At 41.4% G+C, this 25915-nt stretch overlaps 1 protein-coding gene across 3 annotated transcripts in view; it reads left to right on the top strand.

Moving 5' to 3' along the window:
* The window catches only part of RORA (RAR related orphan receptor A), a 1262587-nt gene that overhangs the window by 463232 nt on the left and 773440 nt on the right, over nucleotides 1–25915 (top strand). For all 3 annotated transcript variants that reach the window (XM_045814466.2, XM_087859286.1, XM_087859285.1), the window contains exons 7-8: nucleotides 9963–10061; nucleotides 14625–14776. The gene's annotated coding sequence lies outside the window, so the exon portion shown is untranslated. The remainder of the gene's footprint in view (nucleotides 1–9962; nucleotides 10062–14624; nucleotides 14777–25915) is intronic.

Here is a 25915-nt window from a genome sequence, read left to right as displayed (position 1 = left end):
AAGGACAGTGACCAGTGGCTCACTCTACGTGATTAACTTGGTAGTATTTCACCCAAATCTTCCTGGGCTAGAAAGTGTCAACATTTCACATCAGGACCTTGATTTACTAGCCATCTGCTTAGAAGTCTGTCATCCACAGGGATGATTTCTTACTCCCTCCAGACTGCAAGACTTTGCCAAGGTTCTAGTGAGTCAAGGCCTGACCTTGAAGGCAAAAGGCATGCCGTCCCTCACTCTTTAATTGGTTTAATTGTCTGCCTGTAAAGGTAGGCAGCGAGCCATTTTGGTTTTTCTTGCCAAATTTTTTACACGTTGGAGATGTGACTTAAAGGAAACCTCATATGGGATCTCTGAGGAATTTCTTTATTGAGACTTCAGTGTTAGGATCTTTGATACAGTAATGTTTTAGTTGGAAGGAACAGAGATTTGTTCAGGTGCCTTCGGGAGGAAAAAAGAAGAGATTAAATGAAAAGATACAGCTGCATGCTAACCCAGGAAAAGTTGGAGAAGTGGGCAATAGCAAAGTCAGAAACTGTGCTATCTTTGGGGAACAGCTTTTCCTCTCCATTCACTACTCTTTCACAAGGATGACTGCTCTGTTTTTATTTCCATCACGTTTAGTTGCGATTTCCTCATAACTTCATCCAACATGCTGCATCAAGGCTGACAGGTCCCTCTACACTGTGGACAGTCTTTTATACTCAGGCCTCATTAATAGTCTCTCAGTCTTCAAATGGTAAAAATCCTAAAGGATAACTCTGATTGGCCCAATTTGTTTTTAAGGATCATGCATTAAATTGGTTTTAGGTCAAGTGCCTGCCCTTGGTCCATTCTGATTATGGCTCCCTGCCTCCTTCTTTCAGGAGGGCCCATGAGTGTCTCCTCTGGGAGACATCATGGGCAGGGCATGAACTTGTAATTCGAGGGCACATCCTAATAATTCCAGTTCTCTGACCCATGCTTTAGGCAGGACAGAGCAAATAGGCATAAAGTTACCTTAGCCACAAGTACCACCAGTTAAAGAACCCCACCCCTGGTGACTTCAGGAACACCGAAACATAGCAAGAAGACTGAATGGGAGAAAGACAGCAAACACCCTCTACAGAAGGATGTCTGACCATATAAGTTATTGCCTTGGCTAAATCACTAGGGCATTCCAGGCCCCCACTTTGACCCTCTGGGTATTGTGTATTCCTGACTTCCTGGCTCTCAGGCTTTCCCTGCCTCTAGTTAACCCTAAACTCTGACTCCATAGACCCAGCCCAGAATTCTTGGTGCCCGGGTTTTGATCTGCAATTGCTGGCCTCCGATGTTTACCCTCTTACCCTTTTCATTTCCACATTTTGAAAATCCGGCATGAGGACAAGATGCTATAATGTCTTCCTCAATTAAGGGCAACTAGCACAAGGATAGTTAGTTTAATGGCGTGCATATAATGAGGTGACTCTCTCCTCTAGAAACAATGTGATTGGGCCATCAACGTTGTGGAATATCAAGTAGCCGTCAGCATTGAGAAAAATTATATATGAAGAAAGATTCTAAAATAGAATACTAAATAAAAATAGTGTGAAATTATTCTCACACTATGGGAATTCTTATTAAAATAGAGATATATGGATAAAGAGAGGGAAATTTTTTAAAAAGAAAGCCTCGGGTGTTCACTTTGTACTTTTTCTTTTTTTTTTTTTTTTTATTTTTTTTTATTTATTTTTTTTTTTTCACTTTGTACTTTTTCTAAAAATGATTTAGACTTTTGGTTACTATGTTGTTTTTACATTTAGTTTTACATTTAGTTTAAAAATGGGGGGGTGAGAATGGTGTGAACCTAAAGAATAAGGAATCAGAAGGAGAAGGAGGTTCATTCTAATTAGCCAGGCACAACTCGTCATGCAGAGAGGCCCTGCTGCTCCCTCTCTCTCCCTCGAAAACAGTAGAAGTGTTTCAAGGTACTTTGCCAAAAGTGATCAATAATTTTTCTTTCAAATCTGCTTTGTTGGGCCGATCTGAAGAGTGGGGGGTGCTGACCGGAAGCATGGAGGCAGAGTGGAAGGGAATGGAGTTTGGGACTTGTCTTAAAAGAACAGAAGCATTCTGGGCAAGAAGCACCAACAGAATGAAACAGAATGGCCTCCCAGGGTGATATGTTTGGAGGTTGCTGAGATACCCAGAGAAAATCAGAGGTCTCAGTTGATTTTCATTAGTGTAAGGGACCCACATCACAGAGGCCTGCATGTTACCCAAGATTCCAAGGCCCAGATGACTAAGTGATGGGGGACATTCAGGGCAGGGAAGTCAAATTTCTCAAGCTTATGTCTGTGCAGCTATCAGAGTTATTAAAGCAGAATTGCCCATCTGTGTGTGGCACCAGGCATGATGGCCTCAGGCCTCATTACATCAGCATCTCTGCACATCAGCTTTCCATCAGGGTGCTATGGCTTCTGGTGGTCTGGCTACATTGCACTGAAGAGCAGTTAACACAGGGAAACTGTTTAGCTTTGTGTTCAGAGACTAAACTGGTCTCTCTTTTATATAAGTGACATTAGGCTTCCAAATAGGCAGCCCTTCTGTTGATGAATGCTATGTGTCAGAATCCCAGGGAGTATGTCTGTATCACCATGGATTCCAGGTGGAGGATTGTAGGCCTTGAGTATATCCCTTTGCATTGGCAGCCCAATAGGCGATAGACAGTGGCTCTCAGTATTAGGATCTTAGTAAATCTAAATGAGTTCCATTGCTCCAGAGATGCCAAAGAAGCATGGATGGAAAGTAAGGTGGTAGGATAGCAAGAATGTTGAACTAAATGTCCACTAACTACTCTCTTGGCAGCTCCACAGCTCACTTGTGTACCTTTGGTATGTCATTCAGTCTTCCAGGATCTGAGTTCCTCTTTTATCATATGGGAATAGAGCTATTTCAAATTTGTTTCAAGTTATGTTATTTATTACCTGATTCAGTCCTATTACTCTAAACCAGCCAACCCATTCCAGGTTTCCCAGCCAGAACCCTGAGTCCCTTATGTAATGCACAGTCTATATCCTGAACTGTTTCATTTTGTCCAGCCTTGCTTCTTAGCTGCTCACAGCTCAGGACCTCTTAGCTGAAGTGTCTTATCAACGGTGAGATGAGCTTCCTGGGGAAGAAGCCTATGACTCCAGTCTGCCCCTTCCCACACACTCACCTCTTGGACTTGACATTCTTCTAGACCCTCCTATTACAGGCTGGGCTACTGGACCATCCTCGGAAACATTTCCACTGCATCTCCCTGCTCCCAACAGTGAGAAGTACACAGTTGTTGTTTAGTGCTCCGTGATTTTATTCCCTGCACTTAATCAGAAAGCATGTTGGTACAAGATAGGAGCTGGGCCTTGCTTTTTCCTCTCTTGCTGATTAAGAAATATTTAATATTTCATATGGTTGTCCTGACTTGGGACCAGCATATTTTAAAAATATAGGTGACAGCAACAACAAAAACATACAAACAAACCAAAAGATCCTGAATAAACCTGAGAATACTCTGTTGCAGAGTTCATTACATATAGAGTGAGCCCTAAGGGTCATGAAAAGGTGCCTTGTAAACAAAAGAATTTTATGGACAGTAAATTTAGAAGATGCTGTACAGTGCATGAAAGCATATTAAAGGCTCTGAGAAGTCCTAGGTTAAAGAAACTTATTTAAATTTGCCTAATCCAATATTCGTCACATTAATTCAACCCAGAGTCCTTTATTCATGAGTGCCTATACATATATATTATGGCATTGGAGTTACATGGAACACATTTAGGGAAACGCCCCTTTATAAAATCAAGACCTTTGTAATGTTCTCTATCTCCATCTCCATCTCTATCTCTATCTCTCTCTTATCATCATGGTTATTATCATTTAATAAATCTCCAGTTGGCTGCAGGTTATAACACATTAATGATCAGAAAAAAAGCTGATGCAGTGCTGTACAAATATTGTGTTTATATACTGAGAGTGGCTTATGGTGATACATTCATTGTGTCACTTAGAAATAACTTAATAGTTAACCTGCAGGCATCAAGTTCTAGATATGTGAAGCATATTATATACTCTGGGAAAATGATCAAAATGGAAAAGAGAAGACTTTAACAGCCTTATAATCAAGTTGGAAGAAAAAGTATCATATTACATACAAAATAATTTGAAAATAACTTTGAAGAAACCTATTAATACCTGAAAAATAGTGAAATAAGGTCTATGGAGCTAAGAAAATAATGGTCAGAGTAAAGTGGAATTGATATCAGAATTAATCTGGAGACAAATACAGGGGTGAATAATCAGAGAGCAATAGAATTCTGAGAGTTGAAAAGCTCTTTCATAAGGCATAAAAAACAGCAGACCCGAGAAAACTAATTCTAAAATTGCAAAGAAAATGGCCAAGAATCCTTCTGATTTCACAGAATTTCAAAAAGACTCAGGAATTAATCCCATCAGTAACCTCAGGAAGTGAGAATAGAAAGGTAAAAATTAAGGATATTGGGTTGGAAGTCTAAGGAACATTTAGATCTCCAGATCTCCTTCCTTACTCCTCACAGCCCAGTAACTGCTTTTCCCTCACCCCCAGTAAAAGGCTTAAAGGGTGAAACATTATCTGGTTTGGGGGAGGTCGACACAGTTGAGGATGGGAGTAGTGAACTGAAACAGGCAATTAATTAAACAGACATAGGGATACCTGGGTAGTGCAGTCAGTTAAACATCCAACCCTTGGCTTCGCCTCAGGTCCTGATCTCAGGGTTGTGAGATTGAGCCCTGCATCGGGCTCTGTGTTGAGTGTGGAGTCTGCTTAAGACTCCCTCTCCCTCTGCCCCCTCTCCAGCTAAAATAAATAAATAAATATTTTAAAAAGAAAACAGGCATATTAAATGCCAAAATGTCTAATTCTCCCACCCGTACCCCAGTCTTTTTCCAAAACAGTGCAGGGCAGCCAGGCAGGTATAATCTAGATAGAGATTAGAAAGATCAGTTCTCAAGGGTCTGAACCACCCAAGAGGAAACATGAAAACATAGAAGTGAGATGACAACAAAGATGAAAGACATCTAGGGAAAGCTTCTATGACGGAAGATGAAGACCCAAATAAGCAACTTGAAGGAAACAGAGACTAAGCGGGAAGAAGGAACTTCCAGAATATTATCATCACTGTCCTATGAGAGATTTTAGAAGATCCTTCAGCCATAAAACAAGAACAGAGTACTATTACAGGAACATTCAGAGAACCACCACCACCACCACTACCTCTTGGAACTTCACATTCTACAGGAAAAAAAAAATTTGATAGGAATTTTCAAAGGTAAGTGCAAGAAAATTCCTAGGAAGATAGGCAAAAAAAAAAAAAGAGAGAGAGAGAGAGAGAGAAGAGAAAAATAAGAAAATCAGATACCCAGCTCAAGAGGTATAACATCTAAAAATTTTAGAAAGGTGGAATAGTAAAAATGCATGGAAAGAAACAATCAAAAGAATATTTCAAGAAGATTTCCTGGAGATGAACCTGAGTTTTCTGTTCAAAAAAAGTTCCTGAATGCCCAGAAAGGTGGATATAAATAGACCCATACAAAGAACATCATTCTGAAATTCCAGAACATTCACTTTAAAGAGAAAACTGAGTAAACTTCGAGGATGGAAAAAAACAGGTCACATAGGAAGGGTTAGGAATCAGAACAGCTTCAGACTTTTCAGAATTAACATTGGAAAATATTAGGTAATTGAGCAAAATTCTAAAGAAATGTTTCAAATCTAGAATTCTCTAATAAGCCAAAGTAACGTTCATGGAAGGGTATGATAGACATGAGATGTAATATCTCAAAACATTTGCTCATCCCAAGAAAGTAGAAAACATGGGATACAGGAAATGGTAGCTCCAACAGAGCAAAGGAGCAAAGGAAATCCCCAGTATGATAGCTGTCTACAGGGTGTGGAGAGCAACCAGTCTACTGTGGAGTGGGGCAGAAGTCTACCAAGAAACTTCTTCAGAAGATGAAATTGGTAGAATTCCTATTGCATGTGAATGTCCTGAAAGGAGATTTAGACAATGAGTAAGGAGTTTTGTTTGGGACTGAAGTAGTAATAAAACATAGAAACTGAGCAAAGAAACAAAACAAATAAAGAACACAATCATTTATTTTAGGCAAAATAAACATGATGCAGGAAAGGAAAAACTGTCTCAGTTTTGAATAGCATTTACACAGTCTATATAATAAATAAAGCACTGATGAAGTCCCTTCTGACCAATATTATAACATGACTCCATTGGAAAGTGGATAGGTGGGAGGAGTATATGTGTGTGCAGTAGCAGAGGAAGTAAAGAAAGATAAATCCTCATCCTTCAGAGTGGGAAATCAATACTTACTGCTAAAACTGAAGAATCAAGAGGTTGCAACACAAGCGCATTTTCCAGAAATCTTGATGTAAATGTCAAAATAGCTAAAAGTTTTTTGCAAATATCTTCTCCCATTCTGTGGGCTGCCTCTTAGTTTTTTTGACTGTTTCCTTGGCTGTGCAGAAGCTTTTTATCTTGATGAAGTCCCACAACTTCATTTTTTCTTTTGTTTCTCTTGCCTTTGGAGATGTGTTATGAAAAAAGTTGCTGTGGCCGATGTCAAAGAGGTTGCAGCCTATGTTCTACTCTAGGATTTTGATGGATTCCTGTCTCACATCGAGGTCTTTCATCCATTTGGAGTTTATCTTTGTGTATGGTGTGAGAGAATGGTCAAGTTTCATTCTTTTGCATATAGCTGTCCAATTTTCCCAGCACCATTTATTGAAGGGACTGGATTAAGAAGATTGGGTCCATATATACATTGGAATATTACTCAGCCATCAAAAAGAACGATTACACAACATTTGCAGCAACATGGATGGGACTGGAGAAGATTATGCTAAGTGAAGTAAGTCAAGCAGAGAAAGACAATTATCGTATGGTTTCACTCATTTATGGAACATAAGAAATAGGAAGATCGGTAGGAGAAGGAATGGAAAAATGAAGGGGGGGTAAACAGAAGGGGCAATGAACCATGAGAGACTGTGGACTCTGGTAAACAAACTGAGGGCTTCAGAGGGGAGAGGGGTGGGGGACTGGGATAGGCCGGTGATGGGTATTAAGGAGGGCACATATTGCATGGTGCAGTGGGTGTTATATGCAAATAATGAATCATGGAACATTGCATCAAAAACTGGGGATGTACTGTATGATGACTAATATAACAAAATAAAAATTATAAATAAATAAATAAAAGCAAATACTAAAAAAAAAAAAATAGCTAAATGTTTTTGCCCCTGGGGAGAGAGAAATGACAGGGGGGATGTGCTAGGGGTGAGGGAAGTCTTTTTAGGGTTTTTTGTTTTGTTTTTCTGTAGCAAAACTTAGGGAAACTATTTTATTCTTTAAGGTGTGCATTTATAACTTTGATTTAAAACAAAACAAATCTGAAAGTAAACTATGAAAGAAAAAATTAGGGAAGATTTTACAACTCGTTGTGTAAGGTTATTATAATCTTGACACATATGAAAAGGAATTTATAGACCAATCTCAGTTACAAACATAGGTGCAGAAATCTTGTATAAAATATTAACACATCTAGTTCAGCACATCTAAAGAGTGATATGCCAAATCCAAATGTATTTAGTCCCAGAAGTCAAAGATCAAACAAGCATTTAAAAATCGATCAATTTAACACACTGAACTAACTAATGAAAAGGGAAAACATCATTTTAATAGATTAGGAAAATAATTTGATAAAATTTGGTATCTATTCAGGAAATAGATCGTTAGAGAACTAAATTTTGGAGATAACGTCCTTCATCTGATGATAAGTTATCTATTAAAAATCTATGTCATACTTTATATTTAATGAGTGACTTTAGATGCAATTCCACTAAATTAAGAAATATAACAAGAATACCCATTATCACCACTTTTAAGAGTCTAACCACTGCTTTAAGAAAAATAATTATAAGCATTATACAGGAAAAAGAAATGTCCTTTTATAATGATTGTTTTTATAGAAAGTCCACCAAAATTTCTCAAAAACTTTTGTAATTAATAAGAGTTCAGTATGAGAGTGGATATCATTTTACTATTAAATGTCAGTATTAAAAATATATTTTTATATATACCAAGAATAAACGATTTCAAGATGAAATGGAAATAAAAATTTTATTCACAATAACTATAAATGTCTGAGGCAATTAGTACTATATCTATAAATATGTATATTACTTTGGAGAAAATTTCAAGGCATTATTGAATAACATAAAGATTGAATTAGTAGAAAGATACACTGTGTTCCAATTGGGAAACTCAATATCATGTATGTGTTGGTGCTCTCCACATTAATCTATAAACACAATTTATAAATGCAAAAGGGTCAGTCAAAATCCCAGGGAAGTTCTTAGAACTTGATAAGCTGATCTTAAAGTTCATGTGTAAGAGAAAAAGAAGCCCAAAGTGGCCAGTACAGTCTTGGAAGAAAAGAACAAGGTTGGGGTTGTCAGTGGTGCTTGCCCTACCAGATATTAAGGTGCTTTATAAAGGTATACTAATTAAAACCATGCTAGCAGGCATAAAGACAAGAAAATAGACCAATGAAACAAACAGAAACAGCATCAAAAATGGAAAATTGATATATAACAGCGATGGCGTTACTAATCAGGGGAGAGCAAATGGACTATTAAAATATAAGATGTAGGGAGAATTGGTTATCTATGTGAAAAAAAGATAAAATTAGATCCCTATCTCACACCATAGATGGGTAGGTTCCAAGTGGATTAAAGACTTAAATATGGGGCCAGGGCACCTGGGTGGCTCAGTCAGTTAAGCATCTGCCTTTGGCTCAGGTCATGATCCCAGGGTCCTGGGAGTGAGCCCCAAGTGGGGTTCCCTGCACAGTGGGGATTCTGCTTCACCTCTCCCTTTCCCTCTGCCCCTCCCCCGCTCATGCACACTCTGTCTCTCTCTCAAATAAACAAATAAAATCTTTTTTAAAAAAAAGATAATCAGAAGGGGGAATGAACCATGGGAGACTATGGACTCTGGGAAACAAACTGAGGGCTTCAGAGGGGAGGGGGGTGGGGGAATGGGATAGGCTGCTGATGGGTAGTAAGGAGGGCACATATTGCATGGTGCACTGGGTGTTATACGCAAGTAATGAATCATGGAATTTTACATCAAAACTAGGGATGTACTGTATGGTGACTAACATAATATAATAAAAAATATTATTTCAAAAAAGACTTAGATATGGGTGAAAAACTTTAGGTTTTCTATAAGAAAGTATAGAAGAACATCATTATGACTTGGGGTAGGGAAGGATTATATGAGTAAGACACAAAATGTGGCTAGACAAAAATTATAATATTCTGTTCAATAATAGACACAATAAGAAAAATGAAGAAAACTAATCCCAGGCTGAGAGATGGTACTCACAACGCACATACTCAGAAAGCATTGATATCCAGAATCTGTAAAGAACTCTAGGAATAATATGGAACACAGCCCAAGGTGAAAAATGGCAAATACCAGTTCAGACAAGAGGAACCTCAAATGAAAAATAAACAAGTGTAATAACGTTTAGCCCTACTAATAATCAGAGAAATGCAAGACAGGACAGTTAGAGACCACTTCACACCAACCAGATTGGCAAACATTAAAGGGCCTGACAACATCAAATGTTAACAAAAATGTGGGAATACGGGGCACTCAAGAGCTGTTGGTGACGGTGTAAATTAATACTGCCTCTGTAGAGGGCAATTTGAAAATACCTAGGAAAGTTGAAAATGTATGTGCCTTACAATTCAGCTCTTCCATTTTTAGTACAAACCCTAGGGAAACAAAAACAAATGTGTACAAAGAACCATACAGAAAAATGTACATTGTAGCATGGTTTGTAATTGAAAAAAAAAACTGAAATATGATCTTCGCTAACAATGGCTATTACCCTTTGGACAGAAACATGAATACCGTGGTGTATCCTGGGTAGCTGCCTTAAATATCACCAGTGTAGCAGCTCAGAAGTTTTACGGTCACCCACTTCCGGTCCAGTATCATGTAAGTTACATATATCCTAAAAAACCCCTTCCCACTCCGTGTCACAGTTGTGTGCCTATGATCAAAAGGACAAAGTTGTGTATCGTTATTTAGAACAGAGTACAGATACCTCAGTAGTGACAAGTTCAAAGTTCACTTTTTCCAATTTAAGAGAATACGAATGTAGTATTTTTGGATATGAACCAGCAAGGATTGACAACTATGCTAATCAAATATTTATTTGTTGTAAAAATGCCTTTTAATTTGGTGCATTTGCACTGAGTGAGAGCTACAGTTTCTCTAAGTGTAAATGTGGTTGGAAACAATCGATACAAGCCAATTCCCTGATGATTCGTGGGCTCCTCTGAGTGGTCCCTAGTGACACATTCTTCTTTGAACACTTAGTACTTTTGGCAAGAGCCACCACTTGGACCGGGCAGCTGTGATTTCCAGAGGCTCTAAACATCTGTCCAAACTGTGGCACAAAACCTGCCTGTCCCAAATTGACCTCATTACTCACTTATAAACATACAAATAGATGATGGGGAAAATCATCTTTGTGCTCCACAAGGGACTGCTCATTATAACTCCTCTTCAGCTCTACTGCTGGCTTGCATTTCTGGGGAGACCTGGAGAGCTTTTCAAAGGGCAGTCTTAACAAACACCACATTACCACTTATGCGGCATGGACATAACAAGCCTGGAAGCAAAGCACAGTCTTTGTCCCTCCTATTCAGAGATGATTCATATATGTAACGTGGACACATCGTCCAGAACGCTTGTTCTTTGATGCTTGTTTCCTGTTTCCTCTTTTAATGAGCAGTCCAGGTTTCCCTGTGTACTATGGGCTTTGTGAGCCCCTAAATGGTTTCTAGGGAGCTGCCAGTAGCATTAGCTGGTTTGGTAAAGCACTTGGATACTTTCCCAGTTTCCACTTCACCTTCAGATGAGGAAGAACCCAGTTGAAAGCCTGATCAGACTCTGTGCTCCCTACAGTTTTTGTGAAAGCCCAAGGGCAGCTTGAGAAGGATGAAACCTTTCAATTTTCAGATCCAATCCAAGTAACGGGAAATTAGTAATATTCCCTATTAAGCATGAACTCCCTTTTTGTACAAAGGATTCTTTATTTTAGAGTTAATTTTTTTTCTGTCTAAGACAAAGTCAATCGACCCATGAACAAGTGTTACAACATTTATAGATTACCTAGCACAGACCGCTTACCGTAAGTGGTCAAGGGTGTGGACAGCCTGCATTTGAACCCTGCTGCTCATACCTCCTAGCTGTGTGGTCTTGAGTGGTCTTGAGCACTTTACTGCATCTCCCTAAGCCTTGCTCTGCTCATCCGTAGACTGAGGATAACGCTAGCAGCCACCTCACACGGTAGTTGTGAGGATTAGATGGGTTAATACACTCGAAGAGCTTCGAATAGTGCCAAGTATGTGACAGACATTCAATAAATGTGGGCTACTGTGAAAACCTAGCACTCTGCTACACATTTGGGGATAAAAGAAATGATACAGCACCGTTGCTTCCCTCAAAGGTATTTAATTGAAAGAGACAAGTACTATTCATATGAGATAATTAGGGCTCAAAACATTTTCTTTGTCAGCAGCATAAGCTGAGGTATATTCCTAAACAGAGAGATGCAGACTATCAGGACATCGGAGGGCATATGTTCTGCCAGTTCAGCCACATGATTCTGAAAGAGTTAACAGGGTGACTGGATCTGAGGGCAAGGGAAACATGAAGGGAGCCTCAGAGAGAGAGCAGAACTTGACCTGGGCCTTAAAGGGCCAGCAAAATAGAGGTAGCTAGAAGGCCATTTAAAGTAAGACCCATGTAAGAGGAGAGACAGATGGTGTAAATGTGGCATGTAAGGACATGGTAAGGCAACCCGAAAAAAGGGATTTGGGCACCTCTTACTCTTTGCAGCATCAGTTCTGAACTGTGCACCTGCAATGGCTTCGTTGTTGCTTCTCCAACCAGACACCCTAGTTTCTGTCCATGTTATGTTTTCCCCTTCAGCTCCTTTCCTTTACCCAGCAGACCAGACGCTTCCCCTCATGACTACAGTTGGAATCTTCCCTCAGCTGAACAGCCTCAGGACATTCTTGTGACCATGTCTCCCACCTTAACATGGGCCCTGGTATCCATTCCCCAGCATAATGCTCTTGTTGGGTTTGGGCCAGATGAATGTACAGGCAATAGACCTGCTAATCAATGATAGTCATTGTCAGCTCCTTTGTGAATGCATTTTTTAATGTGAAACCTATCTAAAATCTTTGTCACCTTTCCTTTAGCTGGCAATACAGCCAAGTTATTGCTTGGAATCAGTAATACAGTCTCTTACAGAATGATTTTTAATGGATATTGGTTTGTAATCTCCTCACCAAATCTCCAGGTAAAAGGTAAAGAAATTATCTAGGAGAATACTTTCCCCCCCAAAATGAATTATCTGAATAAAACTAACCTGAGCTGTCTTCACAGTTTTCTCCCCCCACACCTTTCTCCTTTAATTGGAAATTTCATGTTCATTGTGCATCTTGAGTGAAAACAAAAACCTGCTAGATTCATTCAAGGGGGGGAAATGGTACAACAAAGGAGCAAAAGATTCCCCTTGTGGGGAAGAAACAAGCTGGATGTGTGCTTCTTGGTGAGCCCAAGAGTGATTCTTCATCTCAACACCAGCCTCACATCCCTCTTTAGTGATTTCCAGAAGAATCACAAATCCTGAGCCCCCCAACAGTGAGGCCTCCACCTGACAGGCCCATTGCACCTGGTCTGCTGCTGAGTGAGGTGGACTGCATTCCCAGAGCTTGTTCATCCTGGAGTGTGTTCCTTCCAGACTGGTCCACAGCTTCTGGGCCCCAGGACTGTGCTTCATAGGAAGGGGTGCTGGGGAGAGAAAACTCTCATAGGGATTTCCCATCCAAAGCCCAAGTTTTCTTAACGCTTGACAAGGGACTCTCTTAAACAGTGCTCCTTCCCCCTCTAAAATGCCAGCATCCGGCAAGAGTCCTTTGAATCAGAACCAAATAATTCTGCACAAATGTATGGCAGTTGCTGGCTTACTGCTTGGGAATCCACTGGCATACAGTGCACCAGTGACTGGCCCCGAAAAGAAACACAGTCAAGGCAACAATAAAAGGGAAGACGTTGTAAGTCAAAGAATTTGATAGTTTGGGTGAGGCAAACCATAACATGGCTTTAAGCTAAACGTGCAGTCAAGCACCTAGATGATGGGAGTAACTCTGCACTGGTCAGAGCACCTCAGAGTACTGGATGGAATCTCCTCCAGTCCACGGACATTTTATCAGGGTCTTACTACCTGCCAGGATTCGTGCAGTGCCTCGCACACGTAAGTATTTAATAAGTGAACAAAACCTACACATTAATGACTCAGAGCATTTCAACAGAATCAATCAGAAGAGTGAGAGATTGGGGAATCAGCTAGGTTAATGGGGTTATGATTATGTTTGTCTAGTCCGTAGGGGAGAAGACCTGCAGCATTCATGATTTAACAGGTCAGTTTCATCTATGCAGGAGAGAGCTCAGTGGTCCACAGTGTAGGGAATTTTCATTTTACTCGGGCACTAATTTGTATTGCACGTGCTGGTGGGTTAATGTGTGTGATCCCATCAGATGGCTCCTGAGTGAGCCTAGCAGACTGCTGGAGTCTACACTTGAAACAGATTTTTGTTCTCCATAGCATCTATGTACGTGCTTTATGGGAGAAATTGTGTGGGCATATTTAAAGTTTCAAAGTCCCCTGAGGGTCTCCTGGGATTAAAGACTTGTCATACAGAAGAAGGAGGCATCAAATCTAATAAATGGGCCGATTAGAACCAAAAGGCAAAAGACACAGGGAGGAAATTTCAACACTAGAATAAGTCTCCTTCAAGGGCAGCTTAATGACTTCTAGACAGTCTTAAATAGCCAGTTTCTCCAGGGTTTTGTGGTCAAGGGAACTTACAATATTTGTCTTCATATAACCAGTACTCAGCACATTACAAGGTCCTGGTGAAATCACAGAATATTAGAGTTCTTGAAGTTGTCATCCAATCACACCACTAAGTGGTGAGGAAAGCAAGCGCCCACAGGCTGACTGGCTCAGTATCTCATAATAACCAAATGGGAGGGCCAGTATTAGGGCCCAGGTCTTTAAGCGCCCGTGTGGTGCTATTCCTGATAGAGAAACACTTCACATTCATGTTCATCAAAATACTCTTGAGTGTTAGATATGCTACACATATTAAGTGGTTTCTCAAGCTATTTCTAGAACTTCCCTGAAAGGAAGGGTTGTTTGAGGACGTGGTGATTCGAGCTTTCTTTCCCTTCACCCCAGCTTCACCACTGCACCACCGTCTCCTCCGCAGCAGAGCGTGACCGGAAAGGACGTGACAAAGGAGCACAGAGGATTCATTGCCTCCGAAGGGTTACACCCTCATCTGAAGAATTGGAAATTCCAAGATCTCAGTCGAGGGAGGGTCACTTCCCCATTCACCCTCTTTTGTTTGACTTTGGCACGTGGAGGAATTTCAACCATTCATTCAACAGGCATTGATAGCATCATTTATGTTCCAGGCACGGGACACTGTGGGCGGTGCTGGAAGGATGCAGAGAAATACTTCATGCTAGTCCAGAGGAGACATGAAACTGCTGCTTCCACTGTGTGGAGGAACAGATGAAGTGCTGGGGAAGCTCCAGAGAAGGGAAGACCTCATCTCTCTTCGGAGGTAATCAGAAAAGTCTTTCTGGTCTTGGAAGGAGTAGGATTTGCAGATGTGGTTAAAAGATCATTCTAGGCAGAGGGAACCAAGTGGATGGAGCATAGAAGCTGGAAAATATGTATGTATGCACATATGTATGTATGTAAGATACTGAATCAGTTTGCCAGAAATGTGAGACTTGTGAAAAAAAGCAAGCATGGGTAAGCTGTTGGTGTTAAATTATAAGACTTTGATGTAGTTAAAGAACGTGGAGACTTGAGGAAGTCATTAATGGTTGCTAAGTAAAGTGATGGTCGAGCAGTAATGTGGCAGCGCTTTGCTGGCTGTGTAGTGGAAGTCGGTGGAGCGGACACTGTCGATGCTCTGGCGAGTGCAGTGCGCTTGTCCCCTCAGATCCCTTTTACTGTTTCTCTGTGCCCCTCTTCCCAGGCTCTGTACGCTTCTAACAGCTCACACCTGTGACTTTATTCAGCCGCCTGCCTGCCTTTGGGCAATAGGAAGCACTTTGACAAAACAAGCAGAGTGCTGAAAATGCTGGGGAACTGACATCCCTTGGGGAGCCCTTAGCCAGTGATTGACAGTGTGGAGATATGAAAGCCCAGCTCCCTTGCCTCCACGTGGCACAAACTCAGAGGCGTAATTTATACTCCTGGGTTCCTTGCAGGATCAGGCCGGAGCTAGGACTCTGTGAGAAAGCTCATCTTGTCTTATTTTCTTCTCCTTCCCTCTCTTGCTTCCTGAGATCCTACCAGGTTTATCCAGAAACACTTCTGGAATACAGTTGCTCATGAATCCTCATCTCAGGGTCTGCTTCTGACAAATGGGTTGTACTAAGGAATGCTGAATTCCGGCCAGTTAAGAAGCTACTGTAGAACTTCAGGGAAGAAATCACGGAGCTCAGCGCCTGGACAGTGGTGATTTGGCAAAGGCAGGGAAGGGAGAGGAGGAATATTCCAAAACAAATAGACAAGACCTTGAGAGTATATAGGGAGGATGAAGCAGGAGTCAAATAAGAGTCTACAATTTCAAGCCTAGGTAACATGATTCTGTGAAAAGAGTTGGAGAACCCCAAAAGGAAGAGCATATGTGGGCAGGGAGGTGGATTCAGTTTGGAGATGTTGCCTTTGCGGTTAGAGAAGAATGCCGTCTGAATGCTGAGCAGCTAGCAGAAGGGGTCAGGGTTACAAAGCTCATTCTGGCAGTCATTAAGCACTGAACTATTCACAGAAACCATGAATTAGAAGAGAAACTTCCAGAGAGAAGGGGCTTTGTATCCGTCTGTGGGAGTCCCCAGAGAGGACACCACTGTGAAGTCTTAGCCTTTGGAAAACCAAGTCCAAAGTGACATGCCCATATCACTGGGCGTGACAGGGTCTGGGATGGATCTGACTTTTCTACCAACATCTGCTTATAAAAACACTCCCAGTGAGTACTCTGCCTAGGTACTAAGCTCTACTCTTGTAGCCTCTTCCTCAGAAAGGTGCCTGGAAGGCATGTAGGGGCCTGATGCCCACCTAAGGACAGACTGACAATTCTTGAGGATGCCTTTCTAAAGACAACATCGCCCTTAAAACGTTAATTGGGGAATTGTTGACGACTCTGTTACTTTCACAGAAAGATCTTATCACAGAACTTTAAGGCTGGAAGAGACCCGAGGGGTTATTTAGTTCATTTGATAGATGTAAACACTCGAGGCTAACAGTTGTTAGTGTTAGTGTGGTCAGTCGAGTTGAAATCATGGCCAAAGAACCCATGCCTCCTAAGCCCACTGCTGGGCTCTTTCCTCACCCCAGGTAGTGCCCATCCCCCTACCATTCTCTCCATCCCCGTCTTGGACTGCATTTCACGTCCTGGTAATGTGCGGGAGGCTCTCTGCATGGAATCATTCTTCCTAGTGAAATCATGAGTTGTATATGTTGCAACACTTTAGTATGTCACTGTATTATTTTGAAGGATTTACTAAGATAAAGGATGTGAAAATGTTTTAACATAGAAGAATACTATTCAAATGAACAATAATCCAAAGGGTCTCTACTTTCCGGGGCAGTTCCTCTGTGATGATTATACATGTCTATCGGGATCCTGGTATAAACTGAAGCCACCAGACCTATGTGGGACTAAACATCTTTCCATCATTTTCACTCCCACATGACTCAAAGCAACCAAATGAGTACCATTTGTATCTTTTGGACGGAAATCATGTTTAAACCCAAGTTCCTTGTTAATTAAGTCAAGTGAATGTCCTTGCCATGAAATAATCGAGCTCACAAACATATACTGATCAGCAAACACGGGCCAGACATTGTATGAGGTTCTGGAATTAGAGAAATGCAGTACAATGGTTTTTTTTAATAATATTTTTTTATTATGTTAGTCACCATACAGTACATCCCTACTTTAAAGTTCCAGGATTCATTACTTGCGTATAACACCAGTGCACCATGCAATACGTGCCCTCCTTGATACCCATCACCAGCCTATCCCATTCCCCCACCCCCCCTCTGAAGCCCTCAATTTGTTTCCCAGAGTCCATAGTCTCTCATGCTTCATTCCCCTTCTGTTTAACCCCCTTTCTTCTTCACCTTCTTCTCCTACTGATCTTCCTACTTCTTATGTTCCATAAATGAGTGAAAACATATGATAATTGTCTTTCTCTGCTTGACTTATTTCGCTTAGCATTATCTCCTCCAGTTCCGTCCATGTTGCTGCAAATGTTGGGTAATTGTTCTTTTTGATGGCTGAGTAATATTCCATTGCATATATGGACCACATTTCTTAATCCAGTCATCTGTTGAAGGGCATCTCAGCTCCTTCCACGATTTAGCTATTGTGGACAATGCTGCTATGAACACTGGGGTGCATATGGCCCTTCTCTTCACTATGTCTGTATCTTTGGGGTAAATACCCAGTAGTGCAATTGCTGGATCATAGGGTAGCTCAATTTTTAACTTTTTAAGGGACCTCCACACTGTTTTCCAGAGTGGCTGTACCAACTTGCATTCCCACCAACAATGTAGGAGTTATCCCCTTTTTCCACATCCTCTCCAACAATTGTTGTTTCCTGCCTTGTCAATTTTTGCCATTCTAACTGGCGTAAGGTGGTATCTCAATGTGGTTTTGATTTGAATTTCCCTGATGGCTAATGATTTTGAACATTTTTTCATGTATCTGTTAGCCATTTGTATGTCCTCATTGGAAAAGTGTCTGTTCATATCTTCTGCCCATTTTTTGATTTATTTGTTTCTCATGTATTGAGTTTGAGAAGTTCTTTGTAGATCTTGGATACCAGTCTTTTATCTGTAGTGTCATTTGCAAATATCTTCTCCCATTCCGTGGGCTGCCTCTTAGTTTTTTTGACTGTTTCCTTGGCTGTGCAGAAGCTTTTTATCTTGATGAAGTCCCACAAGTTCATTTTTTCTTTTGTTTCTCTTGCCTTTGGAGATGTGTCATGAAAGAAGTTGCTGTGGCCGATGTCAAAGGGGTTGCTGCCTATGTTCTCCTCTAGGATTTTGATGGATTCCTGTCTCACATCGAGGTCGTTCATCCATTTGGAGTTTCCCTTTGTGTGTGGTGTGAGAGATTGGTCAAGTTTCATTCTTTTGCATGTAGCTGTCCAATTTTCCCAGCACCATTTATTGAAGAGACTGTCTTTTTTCCACTGGATGTTTTTTCCTGCTTTGTCAAAAATTAGTTGCCCAAAGAGCCGAGGGTCCATTTCTGGGTTCTCCATTCTGTTCCATTGGTCTATGTGTCTGTTTTTGTGCCAGTACCATGCTGTCTTTGTGATCACAGCTTTGTAGTACAGCTTGAAATCCGCCATTGTGATGCCCCCAGCTTTGTTTTTCCTTTTCAACAATTACTTGGTGATTCGGGGCCTTTTCTGGTTCCACAAAAATTTAAGGGCTGTTTGTTCCAGGTCTTTGAAAAATGTCATTGGTATTTTGATCAAGATAGCATTGAAAGTGTAGATTGCTCTGGGTAGCATGGACATTTTAACTATATTAATTCTTCCGATCCATGAGCATGGAATATTTTTCCATCTTTTTGTGTCTTCTTCAATGTCTTTCAAGAGTGATTTGTGGTTTCTAGAATATAGGTCCTTTACGTCTCTGGTTAAGTTAATTCCAAGATAACGTATGATTTTTGGTGCTATTGTAAATGGAATGGGAGAAACTCAAACACTTGGAAACTAAGTACCAGCCTGCTCAAGAATGATTGGATAAACCAGGAAATTAAAAATCAATTTAAACAATTTATAGAGACCAACGAGAATGAAAACACAATGGTCCAAAACCTATTGGACACTGCAAAGGCAGTCCTAAGGGGAAAATACATAGCCATCCAAGCCTCACTCAAAAGAATAGAAAAATCTAAAATGCAGTTTTTATATTCTCACCTCAAGAAGCTGGAGCTGAAACAGAAGAACAGGCCTAACCCATGCACAAGAAAGCAATTGATCAAGATTAGAGCAGAGATCAATGAATTAGAAACCAGGAGCACAGTAGAGCAGATCAACAGAACTAGAAGCTGGTTCTTTGATAGAATAAATAAGATCGATGAGCCACTGGCAAGACTTATTCAAAAGAATAGAGAAAGGCCCCAAATTAATAAAATTGTGAATGAAAAGGGAGAGGTCACAACCAACATCAATGAAATAGGAAGGATCATTAGAAACTTTTATCAACAGCTTTATGCCAATAAATTAAACCACCTGGATGAAATGGACGCCTTCCTGGAAACCTATAAACTACCAAGACTGAAACAGGAAGAAATTGATTTTTTAAACAGACTGATTAATTATGAAGAGATTGAAGCAGTGATCAAAAACCTCCCCCAAAACAAGAGTCCAGGGCCTGACGGATTCCCCGGGGAATTCTACCAAACATTTAAAGAAGAAATAATACCTATTCTCCTAAAGCTATTTCAAAAAATATAAACAGAAGGAAAACTACCAAACTCATTCTATGAGGCCAGTATTACCTTGATCCCCAAGCCAGGCAAAGACCTCATCAAAAAGGAGAATTACAGACTGATTTCCCTAATGAATATGGACGCCAAAATTCTCAACAAGATCCTAGCTAATAGGATCCAACAGTACATTAAAAGGATTATCCATCATGACCAAGTGGGATTCATCCCTGGGATGCAACGGTGGTTCAACATTCACAAATTGATCAGTGTGATAGATCATATCAACAAAAAAAGAGTCAAGAACCATACGATCCTCTCAATTGATGCAGAAAAAGCATTTGACAAAATACAGCATCCTTTCCTGATTAAAACACTTCAGAGTGTAGGGATAGAGGGTACATTCCTCAATCTCATAAAAACCATCTATGAAAAGCCTACAGCAAATATCATTCTCAATGGGGAAAAGCTGTAAGCCTTTCCCTTAAGATCTGGAACATGACAAGGATGCCCACTCTCACCACTATTATTCAACATAGTACTAGAAGTCCTTGCAACAGCAATCAGACGACAAAAAGGGATCAAAGGTATCCAAATCGGCAAAGAAGAAGTCAAAATGTCTCTCTTCGCAGATGACATGATACTCTATATGGAAAACCCAAAAGAATCCACCCCCAAACTACTAGAAGTTATAGAGCAATTCAGTAATATGGCGGGATACAAAATCAATGCTCAGAAATCAGTTGCATTTCTATGCACGAACGATGAGACTAAACAAAGAGAAATTAGGGAATCCATTCCATTTACAATGTTTGCTCTCAGGAAGTAATAGTCTACCAGAGGGAAGAACTTAGAAAGTTGGTGCTTGACACTGAACTGGAATGAGTTGGAAGTGAGCCAGATAGGAAATTCAGGGAGGGAGGACATTATTTCAGAAAAGCCAACAATAGCAAAGGCAAGGAAGTAGATAGTGCTTAGCTGCTTTCAAGAACTATGAGGGATTTAGTATCAGGAACATATTGCTAATTGAGTGAATGAATGAAAGACTAAGTGAATGTTAGTAGAGGAACCAATGGGTAAAAAGGATGGAACAGGAGGAAGGGGCCAAATGGTTAAGGGCATTCTAGGGGCACCTGGGTGCCTCATTTGGTTAAGCGTCTGACTCTTGATTTTGGCTTAGGTCATGATCTCAGGGTTGTGAGATAGAGCCCCATGTCAGGCTCCATGCTGGGTGCGGAGCCTGCCTGGGATTTTCTCTGTCTCTTTCTCCCTCTCCCTCTGCCCCTCCCCCCTCTAAAAAAAAAGCATTCTATACCACCGGGCTTGCTGGCTTTATATCCTCCAGACCAGTGGTTCTCAAAGTATGGATCTGTACCAGCAGCAACATCATTCCTTGGGATATTGTTATATGCAAATCATTAAGTCCTAACTCAAGGCATATTGAATCAGGAACCCTGGAGATAGGACCCAGGAATCTGTGTTTTAACAAGACCATCCATTGTGATGGATGCTAAAGTTAGAGGACCACTGTTCTGGGCATAAGGAGAAAGAAAAAGTTGAAAGAATATTTTATGGGGACAAAGAAGCACATTCATTTATTGGGGCTAAAAGGGAAAACGAAAGCGTTGACTTCTTTCTACAAAAATGCTAGCTCAATCCTCCAGAAGTGCTCAGCCAGAGCCATCTGGGGTCCTGCCTGGGTCTTTTCAATCGAGTCCTCCTGTCTCATCAGGTAAGTAATCTTGTAGAAACAGCACCTCATTACCCTCCATCAAATGAGCAGTGAGGAAGCACTTTTCATTTGAGAGCTAGATGACTGAAAAGATTTGTCTGGGGCAATCGCAGTAGATGGCAGTGATTTAAGCTAAATTCAGTTCTGGAAGACAGCTGAGCTATGGGACAACTTGTGTAAAGTTTAGGCTGAGGTATCAGCAGGAATGTCTAACAGAGCACTCAAACCTGAAATAGCAGGAATTAAAGTCACTCATGGATCCTCTTTCAAACCAATTCATATATTGAATAAAATGGAAGTTTGCACCTGGCCTCTGATCTCTAAGTGAAGTCAGATAGCCCATGGCTTGGTTGACTGAAAAAGCAAACAATCAACCGCTACTATCACCCTCCCCCAAAAATACTAATGAAAGAAAATGGAAAAATCGGTAGAGAAGCCAGATGATTCATAAAAATCAATTTTAAGCAGCATGAGATAAGCAGAAAGCTTAAATTTTTTAAAATGCAGGTAGGGCATCAGATAATTCCAAATGAAAATAAATATCTCTAAACAAGATTCGGAATAATTTTGGTAATTGTGTAGAGCAGGATTTGACCACAAAACCTATGGTTAAAATCCAGAGGGGTGTCCTTGGCCAGCGAGGGACACAGTATAAGAGACCAAAGAAAAGGTAAAAGGAGTAGTTTGAGGATCGGCACCCTGAACAAGGGTTTGGGGATGATGGACAGACGGGCTGAGATGCTGATTCCGTGTGCCTGTTGGAAGCTTCCCCTTTCACCGTGACACAAGCTGCCCACCACCACTCCCTATCCCGACAGCTGGAGCTAGTGTGGAAGCCGGCAGAGCACATAGTCAATAGGCAATTACAGTAATCGAATCTTGGAGGAAGTGACACAAGTGTAAATAGCCTACTCCCAGTTGGCCTGTGATTAACGTGACAACAGCTTGGATGTGATTCCCTCCATGGAAGCAAGGGCAGCCTAGTCACTTGGAGTAAAATTGATAAAAGAGTATCCTACTCTATCCATTATGCCCAAACTCATGAGTATCAGCTGGAGAGGAAGCCTGGGATGAAAAGAATAGGTGGGTGCACTTAAAATAAGAGAAGCATGTTTGGAAAGTGCCAAATATTTGCAAAAGACCTCACATGTCCATTAATTCATTCAATTCTTTATGAAGCATACGTTAGCCTGAGCCCTATTTTATCCCTTTTTGACAAGGACTCGGATGCAGAATAGTAAAACAGCCCTTCCAAACCCAGTAGCAGCACTCAGATTTGAACTCAAGGCTTCTCTGAACCTAGATTCTAAGCTCTTCCAAGCACAAGAAGAATAAGATAGTTAACTGGGGCTGCAGGTGAGGCGAAGGGATGCAAGGGTGTGTGATAGAAAGAGAGAAATGACAAGTTTAGTAGATCCAACCTTAGGCGTTACGTTGCCCCAAAGTCAACACTACCACAGTTGCTATGGCTTTGTGCTCATATGGGCACTCAGGAATGTGAAGACCCTCCGGACCTCGGCTGTTAATGTACCCTCAGAGGGAAAAAGACTTTTGCCTTCATTTTGAGATGCAAGAGACAGTGGCAACAAACTAAGAGACATGGTTTGAACAATGAGGTTTGGTGAAAGGAGAACTGATTATGACAAACATGATGGGAGAGGGTCTTATGTCACTTCCCAATGGAATGGGGGTCAGGAACTCCCAAGGTCTTACTTTCAGTCTAGCTAACTTTAGAGAGGAAAAGGGAGGTGATAACAACAGCCCTCAGAGGATAAGATCAAGTGTATTGGAACCAGAGCTCCATGTCAGATATGGGAAGGGAGAGGATGGAAAATCAAGCTATTCTAAGGGGGGGGTGTCTTGGTAGGCAGGAGAATCTCATTTTCTCAATAGAGGATGAGACACTATAGAGAGACATAAGCATTATCTTGGCTCAGGGAGTAAGAGACCCAGTGGTGGGCCTGGGCTCTGTGGGAAAGGGAGTGTAGGGGAGGCCAGGCTGTGGGTTCAACCTTCAGGGGGGCAGTGGCAATAGTACCGTGGAAAGCCCATAATGCCCCTCAGTTTGTGCTCACTCTCAGAGCTCCTGCTAACACCTAAATGTTCGACGGGGCTGGAGGTATCAGTGAGGAGGGTGAGGACCACTCTTCACCCATGAGCAATCAGATCCAGGGAGAAATATTTCAAAAGAAGCGTCAGAAGCAGATGCTTTCAGACCCCTTAGGAGAAGGTGGGGAAGGCTGTGCTTGAGTCTGAGGAGACCTGGCTGCCACTGGTAGTTCCTGCTTATTTTGCCTCTTTCCTAAACCATCACTGCCTTGAGAGGATAGTCACAGAATAGCTTGAATGCAATAGGGAAGACATTTTATTCTTTTCCTTGAGAGGGGAATGCCGGGGACGTGCTCTCATAGGCGGCTCCTGATGAAGGCTAAGAGGCCAAAAGCCAGCTTGAGAGACAAGCATGCTCCTACCTAGAAGCCCTTGGTTTACAAGCATCACGGCAGCTTTGGGCATGCCCATGCGGGGGGAATTCAGAGAAGAGTCCAGTGACACATGTGAACTCCATTAACATCTGGGCTGGGGATGAAATGACACGGCCAAGAGGCCAAAGGGATGTTGGGAGAACAGCAGTGTTGAAGGACGGATCTCATGGTGTTAGTCACTGGGTGATGACCGACAGGACGATCCTCCTCTTCTGTGTCCTGTACAAAATCTCTGCTGGACTATAGTTGCTTATTGATGCTTTTCCACAAGTGCGTTATTATTGGGGGTCAAGGTCATCTAGAAAATGAGCTAGTTCTGCCATTTGCAGAAACACAGGAGCTCGACAATTAGGCAACCAGCCCTCTGGGCTATACATGGATGTCTCATTTAACATTTTCATTTCTATGAAATAGATATTGTCACCATTTGAAAGTAAGGAAGCTGAACTTTCCAGAAGTCTAGTAATTTGCCAAGAAGCTGAGCCAAAGTTGCACCAAAATCTTGGTGGTGCTAAAGCCCCCTTACTTCACTTCCATATCAGCAGTTCTCAAACTGTGGTTTTCTGGGCCAGCAGCATTAGCATCACCTCGGAACTTGTTAGAAATGCAGTCTCAGGCCCCACCCCTAGATCTTCTGAACCAGAAACTCTGGGGAGGGGTGTGGGGGGGGGGAGACGCCGGCATCTGTGCTTTAATAGACCTTCCAGGTGATTCCGATGCATGCCAAAGTTTGAGGACCGTTGATCTACACTACGGTGTCTCAGAAAGCCTGAGCAGCACTTCAGGCCTGATGGGTCTGTGACTCACTGAGATGACATGCCACTTGACAGTTTGCATGCCTGCAGACACACAAAATTCAGTCACTTGGCTATAAAATGAGATACAACCCAAAACCTCAGAGGAACTGAGGGGATCCCATGGGTGGGAATCGCACAGACATAATTATAGCCGGTTTGAAAGTCAAGGCAACAACGTTCAAAAGAAATGTAACCAGCTTGCTCCAGCATCACCCTGCCTTCAGGCCACCTCTGTGGGATCTGTCTGTGGGCATGACTGTCTACTTTTGTTTTGTCATGTCTACAGACTGTCTTGGAAAAGGGGGGAAATGGGTCTGTCGGGTTTTTTCATAACGCATATATATGGCTCAGGAAAACTGAACCCTGGGCTGAGCCATAGAGGTGGGGAGTGTGAGAGGTGCGAGGTGTGGGAGGTGAGAGCACCTGTCCTGGGCCCCTCCCCTGGGTGCTGAGGCAGGCCATTCTTCTGCACCATTTGTATGTGACTACAACCTACTCCTGGCCAGAGCTTTTTCCTAATTATATTGTATCGCCAAAGAGTCTGCTGGATTGCAAGTCAATATAGGAGCTGGGAAGGAAAATATATATGCAGAAACAAGAAATATTTGAATACAGTGTGGTTAAAATACATTTATAATTTCTGAAAGGTAGTGTGGTGGTAGAAAGAGTGCTGGTCTGAGAAAAATGAAGACAACATGATTTAAATATGATTCATAACAATAATAGTAACGACCATACTACTACTAATAATTGACACTTACTGGGTCCATACCAAGTAGCAGGTATTATGCTATTGCTTTGTATAGATTATCTCAGCTTATCCTTCAAAGAATCCAGTGGATTCAATATGAATATCATCCTCATTTTAAGGTGAGAACACGGAAGCTTAGTTAGGTGATTTGACCAAGATCAGATGTGCTTGATATGAACCAAACAGTCGAATTCCAGAGCTTGAAACCATTTTGCTCAGTTTGCTGTACCGTCTGCAAGGGCCATTCCTTACAAGCTGGGTCACTTGGGCCAAATTATTCACCTCTCTGAATGTCATCTGAAAACATTCAAATAATAATAACCCAGCAGGCCTCACAGAGTTGTTATAAGGATCAAAAAAAGAAAATCAAAACCATTTTAACTGACCACACACAAAACTAATTACTATTATTACGAGCTTTCTTACAAAAGAACAGAGGACATATTTATTGTAGGGCCATTAAAATGGAAATAA

The sequence above is a fragment of the Ursus americanus genome, chromosome 36, assembly GCF_024610735.1.
Source record: "Ursus americanus isolate L20-20 chromosome 36, mUrsAme1.1.p, whole genome shotgun sequence".
Taxonomy (NCBI): Eukaryota; Metazoa; Chordata; class Mammalia; order Carnivora; family Ursidae; genus Ursus; species Ursus americanus.
This window is presented reverse-complemented; position numbering and strand designations above follow the sequence as displayed.